General features: G+C 35.2%; 1 protein-coding gene across 1 annotated transcript in view; it reads left to right on the plus strand.

Annotated features, from left to right (window-relative positions):
- The window catches only part of LOC148921092 (uncharacterized), a 93862-nt gene that overhangs the window by 50144 nt on the left and 28074 nt on the right, over positions 1-15644 (plus strand).

The raw sequence follows: 15644 nt of genomic DNA on the forward strand, positions 1-15644 counted from the left end.
TTGAGGAAAAAGAGAAAAAAATAATGAGACCCAACCCCTCCCTTCAATTTCTTCTCCCTCATTCCCCACAGACCTCTCCATTGAGGTCCACTACTTGCAGCTCCAAAGGCGTGAACTTGGCAGGTGGGTTGGAAGAGAAGAAGGTTCTGGAACGTAGGATGATGGTTCTAAAAGCTTATGGAGGAACTTTTGGTGGAGGGAGGGATTGGGTGTTGTGGGTGTAGAGTTGTGAGTGTGGGGAAAGAGTTTGGGTAGTTTGGGAGATGAGGAGGTGAGGTGGAAGGAGAGGAGAGTGCTATTGGTGGGTGAGAAATTGACAATGGCTGTGATTTTGGGAGGTGAGGTTGGTGAGTGATGAGGTGGGGAGGAGGTGGTGGGTGGTTGTCTCTCAATAACAAAGGGAAATCAAGGGGAAGGGGGAGCTGGGGTTATGGGTTCATGGGGCAAGTGGAGGGTAGTTGTTGGATAGGTTTGGGTGGAGAGTGGTTGTGGGATGGGTTTTTGGGGTGGAGCTTGAGGGTGGTGGCCATGAGAGAGAGAGAGAGAGAGAGAGAGTTTTTATTTTATTTTTCAGTATTTTTTTTTATTTTTAACGTACGAAATGACGAATTTGCCCTCATATTTAACAGCAACATTGATAGAATGTAATGGTTGGATCAAATAGGCGATTAAAATAGAGTTTATGTACCATTTGGACTAATAATTTAATTTAAGGACCAAAATGTAAATCGTGTACAAATTTGAGGATCATTTAAGTAATTACCCTTACTTTTATATATTAGACGCAATTTTTTATTTTTTATTTAAGTTTCGAGACAAGGGAGAATCAGACATTTTACCCAATACTAGAGCATACACGTTGGTGTGGTGAGATTTGAGCTTCCTTATGCATTGTAATTAACTTGGGGTTGGGTGCTTACGTTCATATTACAGATATATTATCTATGTGGTAGGCCCAACAATCCCATGTACTTTGATATACTGAATAAAAATTGTATTTAGACCCCAAAAAACCAAAAAAGATTAAAAATTGTTAGGGCGCAAAGAGACGCCACACGTTTTGCCACCCTCTAGATCATTTATTATTATCAATTTATTTATCATGTAGGATGCGTCATATATATAATTATCGGATTCTGAATTTCTATATTTAGATAGCATGCATTTTCCCATATTTTACTAAATCTTGATTATTGCAATAATGTAACGACTTAAAATATGACACATCAAACCTCAACTTAACAACGTTAAGTTTTCTCCAAAAAAAACACCGTTAAGTCTAAATAAAATAAAATATTTAAAAACAAATAATGATGATAATAACAGCCACTCAACCTCAACAACCACCAATGGCCCGCCCAACCCACCTCCCAACACTGGCGGAAAGCCCGTCTCTTTTCACCACTAGCCAACCTCTCCTCTCCTCTCTCCCCCTCTTTGGTTCAATAAGTCAACGGTAGGTGCTCAATACAACGATTGTTGGAGAGATACACAATGCAAGTCAACGAGTCGATCGATCATTTTTCCAGCTAAGCATGCAGTTGTTTTGAATTTGAAGGTTGCTGATGCTGACATATGAAATACAACATAGCATTTCGTCATAGCATTCGTTATCTAAATCATGCCAAGCGGCACCGTATGGTTAATTATAAAAATATATGAATCATTCCTCCTCCACAGGGTGTCATGTCATGTGTTAAGAGCCTATGACCTGGATGCAAATACTGTCATGTGCTAAGAGCCGCCTATGACCCGGATGCAAACAATATTGTATTCGAATACAAAGAATATCGTATAATAAGCTTTGCCTTTTCACTCTCGTCTAGATAGATACTAAAGAAATGCTAAATAACATTCCTTCAGACTTTTCCTCAATGAGAATTTGCCTTTTGCATAGTAATTTAATTTTTAGGACAACTTATTAGACTTTGATTAAAGAACTCCTATGATGACCGAACATTTTTTTTCTTTTTTCTTTTTTCTTTTTCCCAACATGTATGTAAGTGTCACTCCTCCATTAAGTATTAATTAGTCTTAGTCTGTTTTAACATATGGAATTTCCTAAAGATGCTCAGACGAATGTGACAAAAAGAGGCAAAGATAGATAGATCAACTTGCAATATACATATTTGCTTTGCCTTTCACATTGCCAGAGTCTCCACTTATTTAATTTATAGGGCGACTTAGTCTTTACTTAAATGTATAATTTATCTGATTCATATTTAAATCTCTCTTCTGTTTTGGTGCTTACAGTCTGTAAGGCTTCCCATAGAGGCATTCTACATCCCTTTTCACTACTACAAAAACAAGTATCTCCTCTCTCTCCTTTTCTTCCCCCTTCCTCTCCTGTATCTCTTCCCTATTTTTCTTCAGCTCTTTAAGAGTTACCTGAAAGTGTTCTTCCGTCATCCCAGCAGATTTCCTAAGTCCTCTTCGGCCTCGAATATGCTTCCAAAGGGGCAGAAGATTGCCTTTTATAGAAAGATCCCACCAGTAATCCCATCCCCAACTGGGGCCATACGAACTCCCGGATGGGTTAAGAAAGAGTTTGGCAAAAGAAAAAAATAGTTAAGATAACTAAATTATCGACTCATTATAACTAATTAAAAAAATTCAATATTTTAAACTAACATAATTTATATATATATATATATATATATAAAGCAAAAGGCAGAGAATGGTGAAACATTCAAAATATCAGAAAATGCTCTTGGTTAATGCAAACATTAAGAATTGAAATTATTAATTAAATGAGGATAATATGATAAATTCACACTTTTTCATATTAAAAAAATTAAAATTAAAAGAAAAATCAGATAATGGATCTTATTTTTATGGAACACAACTACCCATTATATTTTTTAATTCTAAAATAAATTTAAAATTAAATTTTTTTTTATTTTTAAAAAGAGCATCTTACAAGCGCACAAGCGCAAGAGAGGCTAGTATATATAATTAAACCAGCCCCCCTTCCAACAACTTTCTCCCCTACTGGCTAGCAACCTCCTCTCTACATACATAACTTACCTATCTAGTATATATAACCCTCTTTATCGAATTGAATTTTTTTTGGATTTTTTGGATGTATATAGAGCGTAATCGCAATCATACCTTCTTTATTTTTATTTTTATTTTTATTTTATTTTTTTGTGGTGAAGAAGTTAAGGATTAAGGAATTAAAAAAATAAGTTAAGGAATTTGACAAGTGTCAAATCCGATTTGTTTGTGGTGAGTAAGGATTAAAATATCGATAATATCGACGAAGTATCGAGGATATTATTATTTTTTTAGGTCTAATATTTTAGAACATATCCATATACGTACATATTGTGTAAGTATTGATAATATCAAAAAATATCGACGTAGATAATTTCTCTCACACTTCAGCAACATTTGGTCAAAATATCGCTAGATGATAAAGACAGTGAAAAATTTGAAGATTTATTTACACTAACACCCCCTTAGGTTTCTTGTGTTTTCACAAAACCCCCTCAAGTCTCAAAAATTCCACGAACACCCCCTTCGATTTCAGTTTGTTTTCACAAAACCCATTTTCGTTGATTGTTTTGTCTAAAAATTGATGATTTCATAGGAAAAAAAAAACTTGTGCAAATGACAAAATTAACATCAATGAAGTATTTGCAATCTAATCTCAAAGGCCAACTTTGTCATTTGGAGAATTTTTTATTTTTGGGTATAAAATCATCGATCTTTGGATGAAAAATCAATGAAAATGAGTTTTGTGAAAACAATTTAAAACCTCATCAGGTGTTCTTGTAATTTCTAAAACCTCAAGGAGTTTTGTGAAAAAGCTGAAAACCTTAAGGGGTGTTAGTGTAAATGACTCAAATTTGAACCTTATATGAACTCTATGTGGTACTAAGTCACTCATGTATCTTACTATACAATGTATAAAGTGTAAAATACTGTAGTAAATCATTATAAATAACTGATTATGGTGTGTTTAATCTTCTTTTATTAACTATTACATATACTCTACACTCACAGTGTTTGTCAGCTCGCTATATAATCAACTTAAATCTGTTAATCCCATCATGCAATGCATTTCCTTCCAATTTTTTTGTGATAAAGTAATAGATAATTGACTAAATAAATATCCTCCAAAGTTTCAAGAATTTTTTTCAAGTTTTTCTTTCAATTTCCTTGGGTTTTATTCAATTTTATTGATACTGAAATTTCTTAAACTCATACATTAATTACATAACGCATTTTACTAAAGTTATAATTTTTTTTAAAATTTAAAAATTTTAATTTAGCCGAGACATTAACAAAAATGCCTTTAAAAATCCTCACATAAATTACATGATGCATTTTAATTAGAATTACACTTTAATTATCAAATTGTACTACCAGACACATTTTCACCGTTTTTATTTTATGAATATGTTTTCCAATTAATCTACCAGAGGCATTCTCAAATCCTGAAAATGCAAATTCGTTTTCTTGTTTTTATTCTTTGAAAAAATATTGTCAGAAAACATTCTCCGAAAACATTACCAGATGGACCCTTACTTTTCCATATTTAGTAAGTCCACATTTGGGAAAAGATTTCCTACCTCATAGGAAAATATGAGGGAAAAATGAAACCCTACATCCACTTTGGGTTTCATTTTCCCTTTCCATGTGAAACCAAGATGCGTTACTTACATTTTTTATGATCAATATACCCCATTAACAATTAAAAATAGCAAATCAAGGATTAATTACACCTTTTATTTTTTATTTTTTGGTTGCATATTTGTAATTTAAGTGTAGGAATTGGATTTGAGGTATTTTCTCAACATTATCAAATATAAGAAAAGAAACAAGTTGGGTGGTCCCATATACCAAGTTTTGTTAATTGAGTGCAATGTATGTATGGTGATGTAAAATTTGTGAATGAGAAATGAGGATAAGAAAAAATGAAAATGAAAATGAAAAGAGAGACCTAAAAATTAAAAAATATATATTTTTAGTTGTTTACAAAAATAAGGGTGATTCACCTCTAAAAAAATGGTCATTTTGAAAACTAATTCTCATTTCTCTTGAAAACATAAAATGAAATATTGCACTAAATACTTTTTTAGTTTGCAAACAAAGTGAAAACTAAAAACGAAATGGTTATCTAACATACCTTTTTATTTATACAAGCAATATTCTACTTTAATCTAATCTAAAATTACAGGGAGAGATTCTAACTCGGGTGCATATTGTAGAGCACATCCACTGTAGCCAACTTGATTTAAGTCCATATCTGCATCGAACAAACCTTAAATATTAAAAGCTTTATCTCCAAATTAATTGGCTCAATTCTTCAACAACCCACTCCAAAATTTCTTGGACTGGGTGAGACGAGAGTAATTGCGATCTCTCTTTATACTTTCTTTTGGTGGAAATGGAGACTTTCATTGCAGTGGACCAGCCTTGAATAAGCCAAGAGGGAAGAAAATTGTCACATATTTTACAACTGTTTTTTTTTGGGAGTTTCACTAAAACACCCAAAATGGGGGTTGAAATTATAAAAAAACCCAAGCACTATTTAAACATATAAACACACCCAAAATCCATCATTACACACACTCAAAACCCATTTATAAACACACCCAAAAAGTTGACTTTGGGGTTGATTTTGGGTGTGTTTCTATGTTTAAATAGTGCTTGGGTTTTTTTATAAATACATGTTTAGAATTGGGTTTATTTATAAATTTGTATTTTTTTTTACCATAATGTGCACCTCAAAAGTTTTTTTTTTTTTTTTTTCCAGACATCGTACGTTAGTAGTAGATTTGTCAATGGAGATCTGAATTAAAGATTTTCCAGAAATAGGATATGGATTAACATTTCCAATGCATTTGTCAATGGAGATCTGAATTAAAGTTTTTCCAGACATGGAATAAGGATTAACATTTTCAATCCAGTAATTCGATTATAATTATAATTTTTTGGTTTTTAAGAGTAAGCGATAATTATAATTATATTTTTTCTTACTAATTTACCTCGGCAATCTCTATTCTCTCTCCATTTTTTTTATACCTCAAATTTGGCAAATAAAACAAAATAAAATTATGGCTGCGGGATGCTACCTATTTTCTTTTCTTGGCTCCTCCTTCGCGTTGGGGTCAGATGTTAGCTGACTGCAGAATACAAACAAATAATTAATAAAGGAATTAATTGACTAAGATTATTTCAAAATGGGGCACTAAGAGGGTTTTGTGCCTCCCATTTTTCCATTAGGATCGAAGTCTTGGCATTTGCTCAAAATAGACCCAATGAAATGAAACGATAATATTCTAACTCATAGTTAATAGATAAAACAATACAAGATACTCATGTTTATTATCAAAGAGAACTGCATCAAATTCAAAAAATAGACACACATTGCAATAAACCAGAAATATCTCTAAGAATGTGATAATAAACCAAAAAATTAGCGCAATCCTCTTTGCCTCCCAAGACGTCTCGTCCTATTTGACGTAAGATTTGGCATATAATAGCACAATCCTGCTCATTTTAGAGCAGTTACGTCATTTTTTAGGTCCGTCGTCGTTTGGATTTTGGGCTTTATATACATTTCTTTTGGGTTCTAGCTCTCAAACTTTGGACCCTTATGAGTATTGTCTTAGGGAGAGCTTATTCAAGAAAATATTTCTTCAATATGTAAGAGTTAGGTTATTCTTGTAAAACTCTTTGTGGATTGATCATCAAAGGATTTTTACCTAGATTGACCTTATTTTGCCTTTGACCTTGCCTTGTCTTTGTCCTTGTTTTGCCTTTGACCTTGCCTTGTCTTTGTCTTGCCTTGCCTTGCCTTGATTTGCCTCGCCTTACCTTTGCCTTGCCTTACCCTATATTTTAGGTTTGGTTTTGCCTTTGTCGTGGCTTGATTTGTATTGACTTTGCCTTTGCCTTCCCTTATTTTTAGGGTTTGTTCACAGGGTTTCTGCATTCTGTTGTGCTCACAAGGTTTATGTGTTATGCTTTATCTACTACCGTGCTCATATGGTTTCTTTGTTCTGCCTTATCTACCATCGTGCTCACAGGGTTTCTATGTTTTGCCATACTTACTATCGTGCTCATAGGATTTTTGTGTTCTATCTTACCTACTGCCGTGCTCATAATGTTTTTATGTTATGCTTCTATGTGTTCTTCTATTCCCTATTTGTTAGGGTTTGTCAGTTGTTTTACTCGTGGTTTATAACAAGGCCTTCTCTACAATTGTTCGATTGGTCAATGTCGAGTATGGTGTTTTATGACTCGCTTGTCAAGTTGGTCACGCGAAATATCTTTGCCCTAACTTGAGGGGGAGTGTTGGCGAGTCCTTACTTAATTAGGATTTTGTTTACTTACCCATTTATCTAGTTATGTTATAATTGAGATTTGTTTCCTATTGTAATTTATATTTATTTTCTATTGTAATTTGGATCTATTTCCTATCTTATTTAGGTTGTACTTCTTTTTAAATGCCTCAACATTGGAGAAGAATAAAAATATGAGCATATCTGAGCATAACTGAATATTTACCCCTACACCTTACCCAATAAGTGGTGTTCACGTGTTGGGCTTAAATGATTGACTCTGATGTGGACTTAGCTCCACATGTGGCTCACTATGTGGTGGTTCCACGTGAAGGGGCTTGTTGAAGAATATAAGTCCCACATCGAAAACTTAACTAAATAAAATAAAATATAATGAATGGTTTCACTACAAATATCACTTTGGCTTTGTGATAAAACCCTACACCTACTAGGCTTTGTAGGTGGTTAAGTTAGGGACAATATCGGTTGTTGGTAGTGGGTTGTTGACTCGCCTTTCTGAAATCTTCAGTTGGTATCAGAGCAGGTTGATTGACTGGACCTGAATTGGGCATCTACCCTTACCCAATATGTGGTGTTCACATGTTGGGCTTGAATGTTTACCCTTACCCAATACGTGGTGCTCACGTGCTGGGCTTGAATATTTGACTCCGAAGTGCACTCCATATGTGGCCCACTATGTGGTAGTCCCACGTGAGGAGGCGTGTTGAAGAATATGAGTCCTACATAAGAAACTTGACTAAATAAAATATAAAATATAATGAAGAGTTCTACTACTAATAACATCGATGCCTTTTGTAATAAAACCTCACACCTTCTGGGCTTTGTAGATAGCTAAGTTGTGGACAATATCGGTATTGATAGTAGTGGGCTACTGGCCCGTCTCTCATGTTTAACTCTATGTAATTTAGGTATCATCTATGGATGTGGTAGAATTTGTGAGCAATAACATGTAGTTCCATTGTTTCTAATTCTATGTAATAAAATTGAATCTTCAAGTTTTATGAAAAAAATAATTCTTTAAGTGTATATATTCACTAATAAAGCATTATAGTTGGTTTTTGGACAAACTACAGTAAACCCCCCAACCTATAGGGTCATTTACGAGTTCATACCTGATTTTGGGGACATTTATGGGTACATACACAACGTGGCGAAAACTTACAGATCGCCTCCCTCCGTTAGCGAATCCGCAGAAATCCGTTATCCGCCTACGTGGTATTTGTGGGACCCTTTTTAATCGACATGGACTTCCTGGACAAAAAACTAATAAAAAATTATTTTTAAAATAATAAATAAATTAAATTAAAAAAAAGAAAATAAAAGAAAATAAAATTACTGTTTAAATTATTTAAATCTCTCTCTCTCTCTCTCTCTCTCTCTCTGAGAACTCAAACCCAGAACACACTCTCTCTCTCTTCCTCATAGCTTTCGTCAATGACCCAAAGGGCGATGACCGTGATCATGGATCCTCCCAGAATCCTCTTTGATTCTTTACTATGCTTAAAAAAACTCAGTTCCAAAAAAAATGGCTCAGTTTCTGAATGGCTTTCTTGAGGATAACTTGCAAAGCACAAGTTCCGACTGAAACAATGAAAGAACCACCTCTTCAGATATTACAGTGATTTTGCTGTGTCTGCCAACCTTATGTTGCATTTTGTTTTTGTCCTGTTTATGTTCTATAGAAAGAAAGTGAAAATAATTGACAACGAGCAAACGTTTCTTTTCAACCAAAGTCTCAAATTAAAAATTAAAAATTAAAAATTAAAAGCCCTACCTAGATTCTCTCTCCCGATTTCTTCCCCCTTCCTCCCAATTTCTTCCACCTCTGAAAAATCATCTTCATCTGGTGTAAACTCCTCATCGTCATCATCATCTTCATCATCGTAATTGTTCCCACCATTGATCTCTCTCTCAAGGTCCTCTCGGCCTTCAATGGCCGACCTTTCACTCCTACACCTTCTCTCCCGGACCCTAAACCCAACCCCAACAAACCAATCGAACCAATCGAACCCACTTGCCCTTTAACCCCAGAACCCCAACGCAGTCGCTCTCCCTTCCCCAACCCAAACCCACAAACCCAATTACCGAAAGTCCGCTTTCTCCGAATCAGGCGAATCCGGAGCCGACCGACCAACCCGAACCCGAGAACTTCAGCCCCATGGACGGCGAAATGCACTTCAACCTCAAGGTCGTGTCCCCAAAATTCGAGGGGCAGAGCCTGGTGAAACGACACCGCATGGTGTACGACGCCTTAGTTGACGAGGTCCAGTCTGGTCTCCATGCGCTGTCTATTGTGGCCAAGACTCCCCAAGAGATTGGCCCCAAATAAGCCATTCCAATTTCCACCTGCTATTTCCTTCCTTGTCACTGTTTATGAGGGTTTCTCGTTCTATCTTTTATGAATCAATTTATCATATGATGTATGCATTTTCACTGAGTCGAACTTTGAAATTGAAATACCAATCTCTTTCAGAAATATGTGTTATAATTTTACAACTATAAATTTGTCATCTGGATTCTGTTGTTGAATGAGTAGCAGGGCATAATGCTTGCTTTTTGAGTTGAGATAGTCAGTCAAAATTCAAAACCCAATCTGATATGAAACAGTTCTGGGAGAATTTGGGATGGGAAGATGCAGTCGATGAAGATGGTTGGGGTTGCGACGGAGAGGTTGGGAAGGTGGGCAAGGTTGTCGTGGTGGTTGGCTGGGTTGGCTTTTTGTTTTTTGTTTGTTTTTTGTTTTTTTATAATCAATTTTAAAATAATTTTAATAATTTTAAACTAGTTTTGAAAAATATATAGTTTTTTATTAATTTTTAGTCCACGTGGAAGTCCACCTCATTAAAAAATGGAGCCCACATTTGCCATGTAGGCAGATAACAGATTTTCTGACGGATTCGCTAACGGATGGGGGCAATTTGTAAGTTTTCGCGACGTTGTGTACCCAAAAATGTCCCCAAAATCGGGTATGAACTCGTAAATGACTCTATATGTTGGGGGGTTTACTGTAGTTTGTCCTTGGTTTTTTAGATAAAATCGTTGTATAGAGTCATTAGAAACAAAAAAAAAAAAACTAAAATGTAATAGCCTAGGAACTAATTAGGCGACAAATTTACAATACAACTGTTGTCTCCATAACTAATCAATGACGGTTTTTAGGCATTAATTCACATGCCAACAACATGGAAACTTATTCGAGGACGGTTTTTACATTAAAACTGTCGTCTTCATAGAAAATCGACGATGGTTTTAAATAATAACGTCGTCTTTATAGATAAGCAACGACTATTTTTATATAAAAACCGCTGTCTTAGAAGATAAACAATGACGATACTGTTGTAAAAACTGTCTTCTTTACAGATAAACAACGATGATTTTAATAAAAACATCGTCTATACTGATAAACAACGACAGTTTTTACTGTCGTCTTTCCCTATAAACAACGACGATTTTAAAGAAAACCATCATCTTAACAAATAAACAATGATGATTTTTCACCGTCGTAGTTTGACATTCAAAAGATGTCGGTGGATTTAATGACAGGTTTTAAAACATCATAACGACAATAGATCCCCGTTGTCTATTTCGTTTTTTTGTACTAGCGAAAAGGGGATGTAAAATGCCTCTCTGGGAAGCCTTACAAACTGTAAGCACCAAAACAGAAGAGAGAGACAATTAAATATGAATCAGATAAATTATACATTAAAGACTAAGTCACCCTAAAAATTAGAGAAGTGGAGACTCTGGCAATGTGAAAGGCAAAGCAGATATGTATATTGCAAGTTGATCTATCTATCTTTGCCTCTCTTTGTCACTTACATTCGTCTGAGCATCTTTAGGAAATTCCATATGTTAAAAAAGACAAAGACTAATTAATTCTTAATGGAGGAAGTGACACCGACATATATGTTGGGAAAAAGACAAAAAGAAAAAAGAAAAAAGAAAAAAGAAAAAAAAAAGTTTAGTCATCATAGGAGTTCTTTAAACAAAGACTAATAAGTCGTCCTAAAAATTAAATTACTAATAAGTGGAGAGTGTGGCGGTGAAAGGCAAAGCAAATATATGTTTATTGCAAGTTGATCTAGTATTTGCCTCTTTTCCTCTAGGCTTATGTCACTCACATTCGTCATGAGCATCTCTCAAGTCAAAGACTAAGGAAAATTTCAGGTAACTGATCATCTCGATCTCTCTAACACTTTGCTTTTGAATCAACATATTGATTAACACTTCGCTTTTGCATCATGATTCATGAAACACAAGTTGTAGTGAAATGAAGTTAATTACATAACGAAAAGGAATTATACATTTATATAATTTCTATGAGATTGAAAGAATTATACATTTATATAATTTATATTTTATTTTCAATCTTATGTACCACAAGTCTTTTTTCAAAACAAACCATAACGAATTTGAAGCTTTTATGAAAGTCACTAGAAAAATAAAAATTACTTGGTTTAGATCGATATCGTAGAGGGGAATGCTAACAACATTCTCTCTAATCTTCTCTTTTGGACTTTCTTCATTCTTCTCATGACAAGTGTCACTTTTCTTACACTTAAAACAATGTCATTAATGCATCACGCAAACTAATTTTTGTTTTCCAAATTTACCCTTATTGAATACAGCTGTTTTGGTGCTTACAATATAAAAAATACAGCTGTGTACTCCATTGAGGTCAGTATGGCATACAAACAAATGCATGTTTGGTACCAAAAAAAATTATGTACTTTTTATTTTATTTTTTGGTTCGTAGAATAAATTATATAAATAGCTACTTTTTTTTCTTACAGAAGGGATTAATTATATACCTTTTCTTGGTCGGTATGACATCTCCTCTATGGGTATGGCTGACCATATAGAGTTGTACTTGGCGATTTGAGAAGGCCAGCGTTTGGGTCCTCGTTTAGGAAATTTCAGCGTTTTGGCTGTTGCCTTCTTTCTCCTACCTAATTTTTCTATATCTCTAACAAAGAATTAAAAAACCAGCTATTAACAATTATATGTTCACTTAAGAATTCTTTACATCTTTACAACTGAGTCGACGTCACGCTTTAATCACTTCTTCAATATTCTTTTTTCTAATTTGAATTTTTTTTTAAAGGAATCATCTTATCCCAATACATCACTAAAAACATATGCAATATTGCAGGGAAATGAAGTTACAGTAACATAATTAATCAAATCCTTAACCCAAACAGGCATCTCAGGATGTTGAGACTGAACCTTGAAATTATAAGGTTGAGGCATCCAGCCGTCCGTCTTCATGGATTCTTATACTCTTCCCATTGCCTACTCTCCATCTCACACTAGCCTCAAAGATGCGTCGCCTCTGTACGAGCCCTTTCCATCCCTAGGATGAGCCACTCCTTGCACATGCGGACCAAAAATGGCTCCCTCCCAGAAAAATACTTTTCATGTAAAATTCAGGTCAACAAAAAATCAGGATTGCGTAATATCCTTCAGCAATTTTCGCCATGAGGGCCAAGTTAAAGCAAATCATGTCTCAAAAACCTAGACCTCCCACGTGTTTCATCTTGCTCATCTTTTGCTAGCTAACCCAATGAACCCCTCGGTTGTCCCTGGAATTCTTCCACAAAAAATTGGCTATATCACTTTCAATTTCTTTGCATAAACTAACTGGCATTTTGAAACAAGACATGATATAATTCGGTAAGGCCATGGCTACTGCCTTAATCAGGACTTCCTTACCAGCCTGTGATAAAAATTGCTCCGACCAACCCAAGAGTTTCGTAGAGAGGCGATTACGAATCCCTTCAAATTCAACCCTCTTAGAGCATCTCCAACCGATGTGTCAAAAGTGCTACATAGGCCTTTAACAACTAGAAATAGCATCTCACATCACTCCAACCGATGTGTCAAAGCTGATGTGGAATGAAGGCTGGAGGTTGAGATGTTATTTTTGACATCTCAAAAGTAAGATGTCAAATGAATATTTTATTATTTTTTCTTTTCTTTTCTTTTTAATTAAAAATAAATCAACACTAAAATGTAATAAAATAATAATTTAATTTGACATATCGGGTGGAGTGTAAAGCTATGTAAGATGTCAAATAGCCACATCAGCCATCAAATTTAAATTTGATGTTTGGTATTTGACATCTCCCTTGGAGATGCTCTTAGAGCATCTCCAACCGAAATGCCAATTCCAACGTGGCAAGTTTTAACCTAAAAAAAAGACATTTTAAGCCTTCCAACCGTGATGCCAAATCCTAGTTGGATTGACATCCTTCACTTTTGCTGTCAAAATTGACGCCAAGATGTTGAGATGTCTTTTTATTTTTTATTATTATTTTAATGCTAAGCCCACTTTCTTCTCTCTTCTTCCATGTATAGTTCTTAACTCTATTTAATATTTTACTCTTAAATATCGGGCCCACCTGCCTTTAAAAATAATAAAATAAAATGTATATTTGACATCTTGGTTGGATAAAGAGTTTTACAATATGTCAAATTGCCACATCAGCCATCAAATTTAAATTTGATGTTTGGTATTTGACATCTCCCTTGGAGATGAAATCAGCATGCAAGCCTAGATATCTCCCAAAACCAGCTTTTTCCTGAATACCAAGGATATCCACCAATTGCCGGCACAAGCGGTCAAGGCATATGGGACTAAAAAGAGCGGCACTCTAGTCAAGATTAATGCACTGACCTAACCGAGTTCAAGAGGTACGCAAGATGCGTTTCAAACAACCCACTTCAGCTTCCTATGCTCTACAGAATAAGACTGCATCATTTGCAAAGAATAGATGAGAAACATTAATACCGTGCGCACAAAAGCAAAAACCATGAAGGCTACAACGCTCATCTACCTTTATAATCATAGCAATCAACCCTTCTGCACAAATTAAGAATAAAAAAAAAGGAGAGAGAGGATTCCCTTATCGAATGCAACGCGTAGGTAAGATATTGCTAGTAGGTTTATCATTAACCAGAATATTATAGGACACTGTAGCAATGCATTCCATGATCCATTGACAAAAATGAGAATCAAAACCAAGTGCGTGCATCATCACCTCCAAGAAGGGCCATTCAACTCTATCATACGCCTTAGCTATATCCAAGTTAAGCCACATACTGATTCCCCTTGCCTTTGGTAGACTTCATTGAATGTAAACTCTCATGCACAATAAGAATGTTATCTATGATCATCCTATCCTGTACAAAAGCCGATTGATTCAAAGTAATCACCGATGGTAACACCCGTTTCAATCGGCTTGTGAGCACATTTGAAATAATTTTGTAAAGAACATTGTATAGAGCGATTGGTCTCTACTTTGTGATCTTAGTAGGGCTTTCGACCTTTGGAATCAAAACAATGAAAGTTCGATTTATCTCTCTTGACCCAGTCTCAAAGAAACTCTTAATTGCCGCAATGACATCCATACCAATTACCTCCCAATAGAAATGATAAAAACTGCCTGTAAAGCCATTCAGTCCAAGAAATTCTTTGACAGCGTCCACAATTTCCATTTCTGAAACAAGTTTTACAAGAGAGGCATTTTGTTGGGGCTAAACTTTCCTAGTCACACACTCAATTACTTCCAGGATATGGTCTGGAAGGTCAGATGCAAAGATTGTAGAAAAGTAATCATATGCAATTACTTCATATCCTCAGTATTATCACACCACTGCCTATTATCATCTTCCAGACCCTTCATTAAATTCCAGCGTCATCGAGCTATGGTCTTTGCATGAAAATATTTGGTATTTTTATCCCCCCTGCAACCATTGCACTCTCGATTTCAGCTTCCAGTAGATTTCCTCATCCTTAAGTGCTAACTGTAACTTATGTTCCAGCTTCTTCACAGTACCTGAGTCAAAGGAATTTTTTGATACTCAGATCGCAATTCAATCCTTAGAGCATCAATGCACACCTGAGAGTTCCTCAATTCTCTTTGTTTCCAATCTAATAAACCTTTCCGGACCCAAATTAACTTGCCATGCACCTAAGCACACTTGGGTCCCCACGTTTCCTGAGCTCACTAATGCACAACCATAGCCTTGCAACCCTCATTAGCGCCCCATCTCATATGGTAAATAAATCTGCCTTTCCTCCTTTTTCTCACCTCATGGGTATGAAGGATAAGTATAGAATGGTCAGAGCCTTCTGCTACCTAATGATAAACTTTAGCCTCAGGGTCTGGATCTTTTAGCATCCAATTGAAACCTTCCTTTCCAAATAAAAAGATATTTTGAATATTTCGTTATTCTTGGCTTCTTCTTACTCTCTCTAACAATGCAACTGTTTCTCTCTAGAATCTTCAACCGATTGACAAAATCAACCAAAGTTTTGGCAACCTT

The sequence above is a fragment of the Prunus mume genome, linkage group LG1 (genome assembly GCF_029339155.1).
Source record: "Prunus mume cultivar Tortuosa linkage group LG1, ASM2933915v1, whole genome shotgun sequence".
Lineage (NCBI taxonomy): Eukaryota > Viridiplantae > Streptophyta > Magnoliopsida > Rosales > Rosaceae > Prunus > Prunus mume.